The sequence below is a fragment of the Polyodon spathula genome, chromosome 6, assembly GCF_017654505.1.
Source record: "Polyodon spathula isolate WHYD16114869_AA chromosome 6, ASM1765450v1, whole genome shotgun sequence".
NCBI lineage: Eukaryota > Metazoa > Chordata > Actinopteri > Acipenseriformes > Polyodontidae > Polyodon > Polyodon spathula.
In genome coordinates, this window is record NC_054539.1 from 64,534,112 (window position 1) to 64,550,716 (window position 16,605).

Sequence of the window (16,605 nt, forward strand, 5' to 3'; positions counted from 1 at the left end):
GTCTAATTAAGTACAAATGCCCTCACTTGCTGAAGAGAAAAGCTTGTAAGCATATGTGGTTCCAAAAAAAAAAAAAACATGCAATCCTTATAATATTCATAAAGCCATCTGGCCAATAGCTTCCAAATTTAGAAGTGCAAAAATCACTTTATTTATTTTTAAATATGAATTGCACCAGGATAATAAAAAAAAAACACATGAGGGGTAGCATCTTATATACAAGGGGGACCCAGGGGTTAACAAAACAAACATCCTAGCAGATCTGGCTCTCATTCTGTCAATATATGTGTAAGACGTACAATTAGGTGTGTGTGTGTTTGTGTGTGTTTGTATATAACCGTTACCTTTTACCACCCACAAAGCTAAAATGCCTTTGACCTTTAGCTTGGGATTACTTTGTGTTTCATTTTGATTTCCCTCACTGCTTATTGCTTAGTCTTTATTAACCCTATAAAATGCACATATTATTTGGAAAGTTCTAACAATCCTATTGTAGTTATTGAACTCCAACCTAGACAGAAGATTTGAGTTGTGACAGAGAGACTTTAGACATCTCTAGAATCTTTATTTTTGTGTGTGTGTGCTTTTGTTAGAACATATCATGGTTCGCCAGCCTGCACCTACTCACTTATTTAAACTACACTCAGTCAATATTTTGTCTTTGGGCCAATGGAAAATGATTGCTTCATTTCCTTTAATTGACTGAATAGACCTAGAATACTGACGCATTATAAACTGATTCATTTGATCCTTAATCACTGCATATTAATCACCCTTTCACTAGAAGGAGACTCCATTATTGTAATTCCTGATAATTAAAGAAAACAGCTTGGAAAGCACTTCATATAAAGTTGGCCCTTCTTCTGAACATATTACTGGTAGTCTCCAAAGGCTTTTTGCATTATTAAAAAACAGTCCAAACTGAATTCTCATTGAAACTATTTATTTTCAAGCACAATTTGAAATGCAAATCCTGCCATATTCTGAAATTAGAAGCAGTATTCTAAATACTGAAAACTGTATTTAAGCTACAGATTACTCCCATTCAACTTGTATTAAGAATACTCAATTATTCAGAACTTCTATATTACAGGTGTCCCATAGTTAATGGCACCAGAGGTAATAGAATGTAAAATGTGACCAATGACTTATTCTAACCCACCTTTGGACTAAAATACTTTGAACTTTGAAAATGCTACATTGGTACTGGGAGTGAAGTAAAAGCTTGCTGATATACCAGGTAGAGGCTACAGGCTAAGGCACCCACATTTTTTCTATCTCTTGCAATGGTTTACCCCAAGATTAATCAGATTAACCTTTTCATATAAACTCAGATTGAATCTGCAAGCATTTCTAAATTCTAAGAATCATCCCTTGTTTCAAATGGAGTCTGAATGTAGAATGTGTGTACACTGTAATTAACTTTGTGGCTATTTTATTTTTGAAGCTGAATAAATGTGTGAAAAAAAAAACTGAAAACAGCTGATTGGTCTGGAAGTAAAAAGGAACTGTCTTGTGGTAAATACATCACTGATAGTGAACATAAACGACAACATCTAAAAGGTAAGAGTTCAGACAGCAATTTATTTCTGTGTGTGTATACATACAGTATATATTAAATGTAATTTAGTCTATAAATAAAATTCACATGTGAATACATTTGCATGTGGGTGGCTGTTTGATTCTTAGCATTGCATACAGATCTTTGCATGTGCTACTGTGCACAGGACTCTCATATACAGTACTGTGTTATAAATATCCTGAAGTAGTTGGGGAAGTGTTTTTTGTTCCAACTGTTCAATGTGTTCACCTACTACAGGAATTCACGAGAAGCTGGCAGGTGAATATTACCCACGGCAAAAGAAACAGACAGCTTCTGTGATCACATAAAAACAATGTTTCAAACAGTAGCGTTTCAGTCAGGGAAAAAAAAAAAAGAAGGAAAATATGTGCCCAACTTTGCTTGCTATACTTTACAGAACATTCTTTACCATGATATATACACTTTTATATTTCTTTACTCTTAATAATTTTCTAATCATTTGTTCAATCACCAGAACTACCTGAGAGTTAGAGAATGGTCAGAGGAGGGTTATGCAGAACCTAGCAAGTACGGTCTTAATGCCTTGTGCCAACCTATGTGTATGCACTGCAGCTTGACAAACAGCAACTGGGAGACCAAACCAAGTCCCACATGATTTACGATGGTAATCGTAAAAAGGCCAGTAAGCGGACCTGCTTGGAACTGCACATGTCTGTGTCTGCCTGATGGACCTTGACCACGGCAAGGAAACATCACAGGTCACATTGTGGAAGTAAAGGTCAGGGAAGGAGTGCATCAATACCCTGGATTACAATAGCAGTAGCCAGGGATTTAGTAAGCATCATTTCAAGCCACTAACTATTTACTCTTGCACTGATACGCTTTTAAAATTAAGTCAACTGCCTGATAAAACCAACAAAATCCTCAGGGTAGCACTTGAACCAGCCTTCTTAAACGAATCTAGTGGTCTGCTGGTCTTTTTTTAATACACACAGAGAGGAATTTAATTAACAATATATGGACAAAGTGATTTCTCCGAGCTAAATAAATAAATCATTCTCTGCTGTTACTCAAACAGGAAAACCAAAGACAGATCGGTACACCACAGGAAACACTCGACAGTGTTATTTGAAATGAGCCCTTTAGACATGCACTGCATGAGATTGTGAACAACGTTAAACCAAAAAACCCAGTGACCAATCATTTACTCATGTGATTTATACTTGTGTTTCACTGGTGCTTTGTGTAATTAAATAGAGGTCCTCAAGTCCACCCTTCCTTCAGGTATTTCATTGCATGTTATCATTTTTTTTTTCTCCAGACGCACGCATTTCAAACTGTTCACTGCTCTGTAAGTAATTGTAAACTTCATGGTGGTCCACCCACCTTACTCTTACATGCTTATGCACATTTAATTTGGCAGAAATGAAAAGGAAGAAACTGTAAAACATTTCATTTTTCAGGGATATATAGAGTTCCCATTTTGAAGGGTTCAGGAGTTTTAAAATGTAATTAGAATGGAATACACAAGACCTAATAATAATGATGTTTAAAAATCTATCAGACTGTTTCCTCAGGCAACATTGTTAAAATGTTCAGTCCCCTTGAGCTTATGTCTGGACAGACCAATTTACAGTAACAGCCAAAAGAATGGGAATGAGGTCCATTTATATTACAGAGTAGATAAAAGTGGGTTCATAAATAACTACATTTACAGACTAATATCTTTCCAAAGTATTTTGGAATTTTGGCATGAGCTACTGTTTTTTCAACATTGTTCTGTGGTATATTTAATGTACAGAAAGAAGACAGGACATAGATTCCACAGCAGTATATCTCTTTAATGTCCCCTCCAAGTGAAGATCAGATCCAGCCATGGTTAGCTTCTGAGCACTGTCATGTTCAGAATCCAAAGTGAAAGACCTGCTTAGACTGTGAAATATCAAATGTGTCAAATGCAACGTTTAGGTAAAATGAGAATAAATAATATGATCTTCTTATATTCCTTCTGTTTGCATTTTTCTGTTATTTAGGTGTCTTAGAAAAGTAGAAAACCCTAGCATTATCATAAGACCTCTTCATTTTGCAGCACACGTTACAGTTTCTGTATAAAGAGAGCGATAATTACCTTCATGAATAAAGGATACGTTCAGAGTTGGTATTTTCACTTGTATGACCTCTATTGTTTCCGTGGTGCTATGTAACAACTGCACTTTAAACTGGATTGCGCCAGTTTATTTGAGAATAAAGTGATGATAAACAGATACGGTACCTACTTGAAGTGTTTTTTAAAACCCCAAAAGTAATGACTAAAGCTAAGGTTTACAATTTTATAAAAGCAAACTATGAAGGTATGAAACAGAGACTAACAGAAGTAGATTGGAGTAAAATAGAGAAAACATCCACAGAAAAATGATGGTTGTTCTTCAAAAATGTAGCACTAGAGGCGCAAAACAATTACATCCCTAAAGTAGACAAATCTAAATGTAAAACTAAATTGCCAAAATGGTTTAATAGATCAATTAAAAAAAATATTCAGCGAAAAAAGGCACTTTACAGAGCATTAGAAAGGGACCAAAAAGACAGTACGCAGAAAGAGCACACGGAACTGCAAACGCAAGTCAAAAAGGAAGTTAGAAAGGCCAAGAGAGAAATAGAAATGAACATTGCTAAGGGGGCTAAAACCAATTCCAAAATGTTTTTCGAATATTACAACAGCAAGAGAACATTCAAAGAGGAGGTTAACTGTCTAAGAGATACAAACGGCAAAATCGTAGATGAAGAAAAAAAAATAGGAAATATATTAAAAGACATATAAATTACTTTTCACAAGTTTTTACAAAGGAAGATACGGACAACATGCCCCACATGTCATCCAGTTCCTATCCAGTTTTAAATAACTTTAGCATAACCGAGGCAGAAGTGTTAAAGGGACTAGGAGCTCTTAAAATAAACAAATCCCCTGGGCCGGATGAGATCCTCCCAATAGTACTCAAATAAATGAAAGAAGTAATTTACAAACCGCTAACCAAGATCATGCAGCAGTCTCTTGACACAGGGGTGGTACCGACAGACTGAAAAATTGCAAACGTAATACCGATCCACAAAAAGGGAAACAAAACTGAACCAGGTAATTACAGACCAGTAAGCCTGACTTCTATTATATGCAAACTTATGGAAACTGTAATAAGATCCAAAATGGAAAATTACCTATATGGTAACAGGGTCCTGGGAGACAGTCAACATGGTTTTAGGAAAGGGAGATCGTGTCTAACTAACTTGCTTGATTTTTTTGAGGATATAACATCGATAATGGATAATTGCAAAGCATATGACATGGTTTATTTAGATTTCCAGAAAGCTTTTGACAAAGTCCCGCACAAAAGATTAATTCTCAAACTGAACGCAGTAGGGATTCAAGGAAACACATGTACATGGATTAGGGAGTGGTTAACATGTAGAAAACAGAAAGTACTGATTAGAGGAAAAACCTCAGAATGGAGTGTGGTAACCAGTGGAGTACCACAGGGATCAGTATTAGGTCCTCTGCTATTCCTAATCAACATTAATGATTTAGATTCTGGTATAGTAAGCAAACTTGTTAAATTTGCAGACGACACAAAAATAGGAGGAGTGGCAAACACTGTTGCAGCAGCAAAGGTCATTCAAAATGATCTAGACAAGATTCAGAACTGGGCAGACACATGGCAAATGACATTTAATAGAGAAAAGTGTAAGGTACTGCACGCAGGAAATAAAAATGTACATTATAAATATCATATGGGAGATACTGAAATTGGAGAAGGAATCTATGAAAAAGACCTTTTTTTGTTGACTCAGAAATGTCTTCATCTAGACAATGTGGGGAAGCTATAAAAAAGGCTAACAAGATGCTCGGATACATTGTGAAAAGTGTTGAATTTAAATCAAGGGAAGTAATGTTAAAACTGTACAATGCACTAGTAAGACCTCATCTTGAATATTGTGTGCAGTTCTGGTCACCTCACTATAAAAAAAGATATTGCTGCTAAAGAAAGAGTGCAAAGAAGAGTGACCAGAATTATTCCGGGCTTAAAAGGCATGTCATGTGCAGACAGGCTAAAAGAATTGAATCTGTTCAGTCTTGAACAAAGAAGACTACGCAGCGACCTAATTCAAGCATTCAAAATTCTAAAAGGTATTGACAATGTCGACCCAAGGGACTTTTTTGACCTGAAAAAAGAAACAAGGACCAGGGGTCACAAATGGAGATTAGACAAAGGGGCATTCAGAACAGAAAATAGGAGGCACTTTTTTACACAGAGAATTGTGAGGGTCTGGAATCAACTCCCCAGTAATGTTGTTGAAGCTGACACCCTGGGATCCTTCAAAAAGCTGCTTGATGAGATTCTGGGATCAATAAGCTACTAACAACCAAACGAGCAAGATGGTCCGAATGGCCTCCTCTCGTTTGTAAACTTTCTTATGTTCTTATGTTCTTTACCAGTCTTTTGAAGCAATATTCCAAGTTTTACTTATATGCCATTATTTCAGGCTTTCAAAATACCTTTTCAAACTTATCCTCCAGTCAACTTTATCATTTGAATCTAGGTTCAATCAATATACGTACAGTATATGAAATGCAGTCCATCTAGTGACTCCTCCTGTAAGTGACTGACAGGTAGGTCAGGGAAAGAGAAAACACAAGTCAGTAAAAATAACCTACAATTTGATACAGTTGAATGAATCAAGGAAGCAAAAGTAGTGAACAGATTGCCAATAGGAATACAAGACTAACAAAAACTAGAAAAGGCTGTCCTCATAAAAAAAAAAAAAAATTGTTTTTTTTAAATGACATTGCATTGGCCTATTTCAACTCAAAATGTTTGCCATCAAAACCACAGGGCAATTCCTAAGCATAAAATATTAATCATAACATTTCTATATTATGTACAGTAAATATTCATACAGCGGAGCAAGGACCTGACTACATATCTTAATATCAAATAATGTTTACAAAAAACGCAAAGTCTTGATCTTGCTTCAGCAAATTCCATATTAAAACATTCCATAGTAAAATAAGTAATTATCTTTTTGCTGTATGTTTCAACCAGAAAGGATTGTTCCTGTATTAACACTTAGGCTTTCACTATACTTTTCAAAATAATGCACTGTCTTTATTGTAAATGTTTATTTGAAATAAATTAATATCAATATCAAAGTTGTTCAATTATAGTATTCAGGTCTTCCTAATTTGATACATCACTTCTGAGCTGAAATGAATTTTCATATAACTAAATCACTAAGCCGTTCTTACCAGTAATTCTGGAACTCAGCTGCTGCAGGTCATACCATTAATTGTTACCAGTCATTAAACATGGAAGTGGTTTTAAATAGACACTGAAACAGAACTTGACAAGAACACATCACATCTGCAGTAACCCTACAACTCTAGGGGATAGACTACATCTCCTTTTATCTCAAAAACGACAGCACTCTAGTTCACATACTTGCGTAAAAAAGGAAAAAAATAATCTCATTTATGTAATAAATGTATACAGGTAGGGAAGATGACAAACTTTATCCATTGTACGCTAAGTGACCAAGACATAAAAACCGAATCAGTCTTTGTTCAGTTAGCTTGGTAAAAGGTTATACAAATGAAGTGTGTGTTACGGCCATCATTATTAAATCTATAAATATCCATCAGATATTTAGAATACAGTTGTTCAAAACAGGTTATTGCTCTATTTGATGACAATTAATGCCACAGTTGTTTTGATTGGATGAATAGAATGCTGTTAGACAGGAAATGATTTAGTACCAGGAAGCAGCAGCAACATTTGATCAATATGCATTGAAGTAAAATAAACAAGCAAAACCAAGGAGGACCTATTACTTTGTTTGTTTTTGCTAGCTTGACCTGTCGTCCTTTAATTGATTTATTCAATGTTTATATATCTGGGAACTACCTGGATTGCTAGTCACATTTCCTTATCTGTATTATCATCATTACAGACCCTTGTCTGGTGTTCAATGGCCAAATAATATACAATGCCATTACATGTACAGTACAATAGTGAAAAAAGTTTAGTGCCATCTGGGCTATTTTCAAAACTTTTCTTTACCCTGAAGTACAGTTTGTGTAACAAGACTTAAAATACTTTTTATTCTCAAGATTGTACTGTACCATTTGTGAGTGCTTTCATTTTATAATATGATTTTTTTTGTTTTTTAAATCAGCTTTACATTTTTTGTGCCATTGCCTTCAAGCTGCAATATTCCGTAATCGTGTTCAGTTTACTTCTACAATATGATTCCCTTGTGTCTGTTGTAAACATTTTACTGTAGTGTAGCATTAACCATTTGTGGTACTCCTTGCTGAGTTTGTTTGCCGTCTCAGGTTTTCCTGTAGTAACACATAGCTCCACCCCCTTCTGAAATTAGCTTGCCACTGCCTCTGTGAGGAAAATATGTGTGTGCTATTAAAGCTTAGGAAATCAAACAGTAATTAAGCACTGGGATCACTTTTTGCTATATTATCACATTGCCTTATGTGGTATGCAATACTTGAATACACTGTACTGCAATGATTCCTGTCAACAACCAGATGTCACACATACCCAAAATAGACAAGAACTTACATTTCTTTGTAATGTACACGACCACTATGTCCAAAATGTTAGAACTGATCTGTTTGAAATGCAGACTGGATACAGATCCTTGGTTGTTCATTCTGGGCATGTTCCCTAATTTTAATGAATCTTTAAATATTTTTTGACTATTTCAAATGGATTTTTAACAACCACCCACTGTTGCAAGTTTATAAGGTTTTTTTTTTAACTGTGCTGTATCTGAGGGGTTCTGAGGAGTCCTTTTTGAACACCATTGGCATCCATTTCTAACTATGAAATAACCTGATATCATACCCATTGGACCCTATTAGCAGCAACTGCAGCTATAATTTCGCAGAGTAGATCTTGCTTTTCGAATGTCAATGACAAATCATTCTAAACGTTTAAAGAACAACAGGTTCTATATAAACAGATTAAACATGTTAATATCAGGGCTTCATCTGTTTTTTAATTTAGATTTGAGGACATATAATACGTTTGTAAGTGTTTGGTGGCTGCCTCTAATCGAGTTGAGAGTGTACTTTCTCTTGCACATTTTGTATGACAGGCCTGACGAGAATGAAATGCACTCTTAACTTGATTTGAGGTAGCCACTGAACACTTATAAACATGCATTATAGGGAGAGGGTATCCTAACCTACAGAGCTACATATAAGCCCTTCCTACTGAATGAGTACAATAAAAGAGGGGCACAAGTACACAGATGTGATTTTTGACTTAGGCACCAAATAAAGAATGAGTCAGTCTGATACATGTGTGACGATTCCGGAAAATCACAAAGGAAACCTTTCCAGTATCATCCATTTATCCCCAGTGAGTCTTCCTGTCTGAGGACTAGATCTGCATCTGGAGATAGATGCTTGCAGGTTCATTCTATTTTTTGTAGCTGGTTTCTCGGCATTGAATTACAAGGTTGAATTTGGCTAAAGGTTAAAGGGTTAACAAAAGTGTCCAGTGACTTGCAAAAGATAGCATTTTAGGTTGACAGGCTATATAAAATAAGATTGTGACTAGACATTGTCTCTAGACCAGTTATTTGCCAGTCAGGTCACATCATCCTGATAAATTTAACAGCAGCTTGCGTACAGAGTAGATTCAGTGCAGAAGGGTACAAGTTGCAAATGCTCATCTGTTGCCTAGAGCACTTTTAAAATACCATACGGTTTTATTATTTGTGAAATTGTTAGACAGAATACCCCTAAATGTCATAAGTCACTTTGAGTTTCCTCTCAGGCTGTGGTAAGGACATGCAGGCAGCTACTTTGCCAATCATTTTCTTCAGATGAGTTTTAAAGGGAAAAAAAAACTGCCTTGATTTTTGGAAATGATGTGCAGTGCTTTAGTGTTTATTTGAGTGTGGGTAAGGGGTCGCGGAGCTGACATCTGACTGGTCCAAAGCACCAGTGAACTGCTGACACGGGCCGAACCAAACTAAAGATAGGATTGGACTGTTGAGGTTCACATCTGATGCAGTAATGGATGGGAGATTTTGTAACAATAGCATTTGTAATTTTATTTACATACAGGTTGAATTGTCAGCTTCAAACCAGACCTTGTGGTTTATAGCACATGGGTCCTCTCAGAGCTGTGGTGTGTATACAGATATTATCAACACATCACAAGCATTATCCAGTGAAGGGAGCTCTTTTAAAAGTTCTTTCCTATAATCCCCCACCAACCACTCATTTTGGAGTCGTGGTGCCACATTTCGTCTTGTTATCATTCCCCATGATGCCACATCTTACACAAAGCAATAGTCAGACTTAAGAAATATACTGTACCTGAGTCCCCTTTTGCTCCAAGGCCATCTTTAGTTTGGACTGTATTCTAGGAGGCTCCTGAACTGAGATAGTATCCATCAGACCTTCACATTGGCACTGTGTTTTTTACACAGGTCATTTTTGTCTCTCATTTTGGATACCATCTCAATTCAAGAACCTCCTAGAATACATTCCAATCTAAAAGATATAAACATGTTTTGATTGAACTGTCTGGTTTGTAACCCATGGACTTGAATTTGTTTTCATGTCTTCCATCTCTTCAATGATATAAGTCTCTCTAAAGTATATAGTTATAGTAGGCTATCCGTATGTATCTATATTATGCTATATGATAGCATGTAATGTTCACCAGATGCAATGTACATGATAATAACCTCCTGGGGTCATAGACAACAACAATATTGCCTATCATGTCTTGTAGAACAAAGTTTAAATAAATACATTAATGCATAAACAATACATTTAAAATGCAAACATGTACCTTAACAGAGTGACTGTTGACACCCAACTGTCCGTATTTCACTTCTACACTTACCATGTGGATCATAAATACTTTTTAAAAAACATTTTCTCCCATGCTAATTCGGATATGAACAATTATTGGACTAACTTCACGAGGGTTCACCAATGAGAGACCAGGTCCTTCCAGTATTCCGGGCAGTTTTCTCTTTTCATCGTACAGTCTCATACAAAATGCATTTCCAAAAGTCAGCTGGCGTCTGCTCGCCAATTTGCATTTGTCCCTGCGACTGCCTGTCTTGGTTGTTAAACTAGCAGTGTGAAACAGGGATCTAGCATGCATCTTTCCTGACTGTGTGTATGTCTATACACAAGAGTGAACGCCGTTATAAATTAAGTGCCCTGTGTTTCAGCAGGAGAAAAACTAAAACTAAAAACGAGGTTTGAATATTACAAAATAAATACATATCCAACTATGTCAGAACATAGAACATTTGAATTGGTGTATAATGCAGTTAACACTTGAACTGACATTGCGCCAAAATTACTTGCATCTCCTAAAGCCACCAAAATGTACTACCAGTTTTCTAGAAACGGCTAAAGAAATACAAGATGCTAGTATTAACAAGATTATTTTCTATCTGCATTCTTGTCTTTTGAAACGGGTGTCAATAACTTCCTTGTCTATTGTTGCCACATGGGTGTCTATTGAAATTAATATGTGCCTGGTGACACAATGGTGTCAACAGCATCTTCCTTACATTATTCATCCTATCTGTACCACGTAAACTTAAGCAAACAAGTAAAACACTTTCTAGAACCCGGTACAGTATCATGTTTATAAGCCCGCCAGCAGCACCCCGGTCGATTGATTCTGCTGTGCGCTGCCTGCTTGCCGACTTGTTGTTTGATGTTGAGAGTGACAGCGTGCGGTAGCAGCCACAGCTTTTCCGATTAGGTGTTGCTGCTGCTGCAGTCAAACGCTGAGCGGAGCGGGAGTTGGACTAACGTGAACATGGAGAATTACTACCGCTTGTTATCTTCTTGCCGGGAGATGTAATAAACGTATGCAGCCAGCCGCGACCGCTGACATTAATTTTTACCAAAACCTACTGTGATGAAATAAAGAAGACGTAATATTTCTACGCGTCCAGCACTAGGACGGATTTTTTTTTTCTATCTGTGATGCTGGAACTGGTAGTACCCGAGTAAGATTTTTCTGGTAAGTGTACAGCAAAGGTATTTCTTTCCATCTTAGACTTTAGCTGCTTGCAGGGGAGAGTTTGCTGCAGTTGTAAGTTAAATTAGTTTTTTTTCTTTATTAATTATGTCTTATTGAAAACTTGTACAGATCATTTTTATTATTATTTCGGGGGTTTATTTGGCATTTTAGTTATGAATGTATTTGATATTACTGGAAACCATTTATTAAATAAAAAAATAAAAAAATAAATTAACGGGTAAATAGTGAGTTAATTTTTGCAATATGGCCGCTCTTTTGTGTCTCCGTTGCTTTCCTGGAATTACATGATAGTACAGCGTTCTGTATTCTGCGGTTTAAATTTGATCATCCGTTTTATTTGCTAAAGGTGATCGAAAATGTAACGCAGTTGAAATATAATGTGCTGTGCACTGACTATTGATTGGAGAGACGCCGCTGTCAAACAATAAAGCCTGCTTAATGCATAGGACTGCAGTGCATTGACATCAAACGGATGCTCACGTTCCTGTTTAGATTAGAAAAATGTTGAATTAGTTTATGGAGCAATACACTTGTTTTAATAACATGCTGTTGCAAGAAAGGAAATAGGCGTTTTTTCAGGAAACGGCAGAATCTACATAAACTCGTTCTCCCTTTTTCATGTCATTACACATCAAAATGAATTGTTTGTTTAATTAAATGCATAGTGAGTACTTACAAATTGAATAGAAAAAACTTGGTGCTGTAGTTTTCAGATGCTGCTGTAATCGAGCTAGCTGAGAGAGCCTGCGCAGAATTTCCAAAATCGTTGTCCCTATGAAATAAAATGTGCATTGCAACGTTGTGCACTGTATGGCTCAATTTAGTTATTACAAAAATGTAACTTGTTTTTGTAACTTTTTATCCAGATGATTAGATTAGATGTATGTTCGTGATGTGAAAGTCTTCGTGTGTGTTTGACTGAGTCCCTGCGTCCCTGTGATTATAATGTGAGTGAGCAGGAAGTCTTGTTTTTTGAGGTTTTTTTGCCCATTACCTTGTACCCTTTTGACAGAACAGACCTGTTGATTTTTAATCTAATGTTAAATGATTCATCAGAAAGATATATACAGTACACCTTTGCTGTAACAAACCTGCTGGGGTCCAAGCCAGGATTTTGTTTGTTATATCGAGGGGTTTCCTTATAGCGAAAGGACAATTAAAATGAACGATAAACTGCTGGAGTAAATTCAGGGCCGGATTAAAGGACCTGGGGGCCCTACGCTAACCATATTTTGGGGTCCCAATGTATATTATGACAAATGGTGTTATTGGCATATTGGTTAATCCAGCCCTGCGTTGGGGACCTATACCAAGCCATATTTTGGAGGCCAGCTTCATACTGACTCTTTCACAATAATCAGGGTACTCAAGGTATGAGGCTTGTTAAATTATTTATGCCTTTATTGCCTTGTGCCATATGACAGAAATTACATGCAAATGATAATAATTACATCCTACTGTTGATTAATAATAATTTTAATTTACATTGAAACATCTTTTGGAACATACAACACAAAATGATGCAATATCAATTGCAGACATAAAAAAAAAATGCTTCAGTCTCAGGAGCATTAGCAAGTGCATAATATAACATCCACTTGGGTTAATGGGTCAGTGGTTTTGTTAATTAAAAAAAAAAAGTAAATAATTCACTGCAGTGTCACGGGTGAAGTATCTTTATTCGTGGAATGTGCACTATTTTGATAAAAAAAAAAAAAAATTTAAAAAAGCAAATAGAGAGAGAAATGCACTGGCATGAAAATCCATGTCAACGGGAGTGTCGTTGTTTATGTTTACTTTTCTCTACTGTTTAGTTAATTCTTCCTTTCTGTATTATTTTAGTGACATGACTTGGATTCTCTCCTATCTACATTTATTTTCATTCCCTAGCCACTTGTTTCACAGGGGTTCTAATTAGCCTCCAAGTCTCTTTTTTATTGTTATAGCAACTCTTATAGCACATTTGAGTTAAAAAAAAAAAAAAAAAAAGACAATTCCAGTAACTACTGTAATATGAATTATTGTCATTTTGTTGGTCAGGTTTTTTTTTTTTTTAAAGTAAAATGCACATATTATGCTAAACATGAAATTGATTTATTAGTGCCTTTATTTTCCCTAACCTTCTTTAGGGTTAATGTTGTGCATAACCATTTACAGGTAGATGCAATTCTCACAACATTCCAAAGTTTTTTATTATTATTATTATTATTATTATTATTATTATTATTATTATTATTATTATTATTATTATTATTTGTTGTGGTGACTGGTATTTTAACATTGCAGACTACACTTCATTTTTTGATTCCAATCCAATTCTGTGAGCTATGAGGACACAGTATTATATTACATGCAGATGTGAGATGCCTAAGCTCCCTACAGTGAAAACAAAAGTTGACTTCCACTGCAGATGCACAGTGTAACCACTGGGGACTAAATGGATGGACTGGAGCAATAGGAAGATTTAATGAGCTGTTATTTGTTGAGAAGAATAGACTATGTGGCTGCTCAATTTTCTTATCTACAGGCAATGATATGTTAATGTTAGCAATCATTGTAATACAAGCACCAGGATGTGATAACTGAAACTTATATAAAATTAATCTTAGCAACAATAATACATTAGTTATTATTATTAAGACTAGATTTTAATATTTCACGCCATACCAAGTACTGGCTTTTTAAAGTACAGTCAGCACTCACATGTCCGACCCTATAAAATTCTGACTTCAGTGATGGTTAAACGCATGTGACGCATATCTGATTATTTCATTTTGGCCCTTTCCAACCCTTGTCCATTTTTCAAGGAACACCAAAAAAAAAATACAATATCATAAATAAGCTGAAAGGACTATGTAAAATAAGTAGGCTTCCATTTAGATGCACTGTATTGGTTTTGTTGGTACAGTACTATATTTTCAACAGAATAAGTGTTTTAGTTCAGAACATGATTCTGAAAATATCCCTTGCCAAAACTAAAGACAACACGTTAACTGTAATACAGTACATACTTTTAAATCCGGTACGTATTGTAGCAGTATGTAAAATTTCCCATGAACGACCTAATAGCAAAATTAAATCTAAATGTTTTCCATGCACAGAACTGCGGAAAACGTAAAAGGCAATGCAATTTAGCAAAACCAAAAGATTAAAAAATAATAATAAAAAACACAAGTTATGTAATCTATATATGATAGGGATTGATTTTTTTCTTAATACATGGGCGGTAAAATGCAACAGATGTGTATCTGGGTAACGGATAACATGGAAAAAAACATTGAAAAACACAGTTATCATAGAGAATAACACAACACAATACTAGGGATGGAAATAAACGTTTAAACGTGTAAACTCTAACGAAGTGGTTAAACGTTGAATAATATGCTAGAGGTATAATCTGTCACATGACAAATTTCACCAAAACGCGTATTTTTTCATGTATTCATTTTAGTAATTTATCATCATATACAGCAGCCCACTGCGTTTCCAATTTCTGTGATGCCACAGTAAGGGCGGACATTATAAAAAGGAAGGGGTTTTGACAGTTGCCTCCAAGTAGTTTTTCTAACTGGTGCGACAGAAAGATTGACACTGAGGCAGGTTTTGTTCGCCGTGGATCAGGGACTTCACTGGTACACTGTGTGCGCATGCTGTAGTGGGCTTCGTGTGGTTCAGTCCACACAGTGTAAGAAAGGCGGTTTTTTCTTTCTTTCTGACATTTTTTGAATGTATTTTTAATAAAATTGCATCTCTAAATAAAGGAATGAGGCAAAGTCACGTTTTGGAATTATTTTGAGGAACTAGACGAGAAAAACGTGATATGTAAATAATTATGCCAAACTAAATTGCCGTACCAATAAAACACAAGTTCAGTGCTTCATTACTGTAATGAAAACATTCAGAATTACTGTGAATGGGGTTATTGAATGCAGTAAAAAGCAGACATCCATAATAAACAGAACGCTCTGATGGCGGCTGAATACATGTAACACGATTTTAAATGGAAGTTTTTTTTCTTTTCAAAATTAATTCAGAGAACACATAAAGTGTAGATGAATTATGTATAGGCTTTAATTTACCAGTACACTTTTACGCAGATGATTTGTTTAAAAAATAAATGCCGTGGTTATCTATGTAATCTGTCAACAGAAGTCGATATTACCAAAAAAAGAAAGCCAATAAGTGGTTTACCCGTCTGTGGCACCGACACAAATAAGACAAATCATAAAACAAATGATTTTATGAAGACCAAATTCCCATTGGTTTTTATTTAATTTAATTTATTTCTTTAGATTCTGTTGTTTTTTTGTATTACAAGCAGGACAGCTGCTATAAGATCGTTACCTTTATTAAAAATGTGCACGGATGAATCTACCGATTTGCTATACAGGTTAGTCAAGTAATGCCCATAAATTAACTAATCTAAAATTTGAATCGAGTGACAGCACTAATTTCAATATATACTTTGGTGTGTACGTGTTTTTTGTTGTTGTGGTTTTTTTTTTTTTTGTTGTTGTTGTTGTTTTGTTTTTTACTGTAGTTCAGTCTTTGCGATGTTAAAATGTTATTTGATTAATTAGGGGTTCTTTGCTAAAAATACTAACCAGGGCTGCCAGTATACATCAGAATGTAACATACAGAGAGTGTGTGTATGTAGATGTGGTTTAAATGTTTAAATGCTGACACCTGCATAGCTTTTTAAACGTTCATAACAATGTACCAAAAGCACAGCCCTACACATTGCAGGTGTCATTGTCATTAAAATAGGTCCCCATAACCTGTATTCATGGCATGCAGAATAGAAGCATGCCGTAACAAATGACAATGCATAGTTGAGAACAAACTGTTAATGTTACAGAACTAGGAAGAAACAGCTAAAGTGCATGCAGGAACTGTTAAATTAATATCCTGAAGTATCTTCTGCTTTTGCCATCAACAGCTGGATATTAAGTGGAGATAGACAGG

General features: G+C 35.5%; 1 protein-coding gene across 4 annotated transcripts in view; it reads left to right on the forward strand.

The window, feature by feature from the left end:
• The first annotated feature begins 11,296 nt into the window (after positions 1 to 11,296).
• The window catches only part of LOC121317468 (dystrobrevin beta-like), a 90,563-nt gene continuing 85,254 nt past the window's right edge, over positions 11,297 to 16,605 (forward strand). The window contains exon 1 of one of the 4 annotated variants that reach the window (XM_041253425.1): positions 11,297 to 11,619. The gene's annotated coding sequence lies outside the window, so the exon portion shown is untranslated. The remainder of the gene's footprint in view (positions 11,620 to 16,605) is intronic. The other 3 variants (XM_041253424.1, XM_041253427.1, XM_041253426.1) reach the window with 3 other exon arrangements.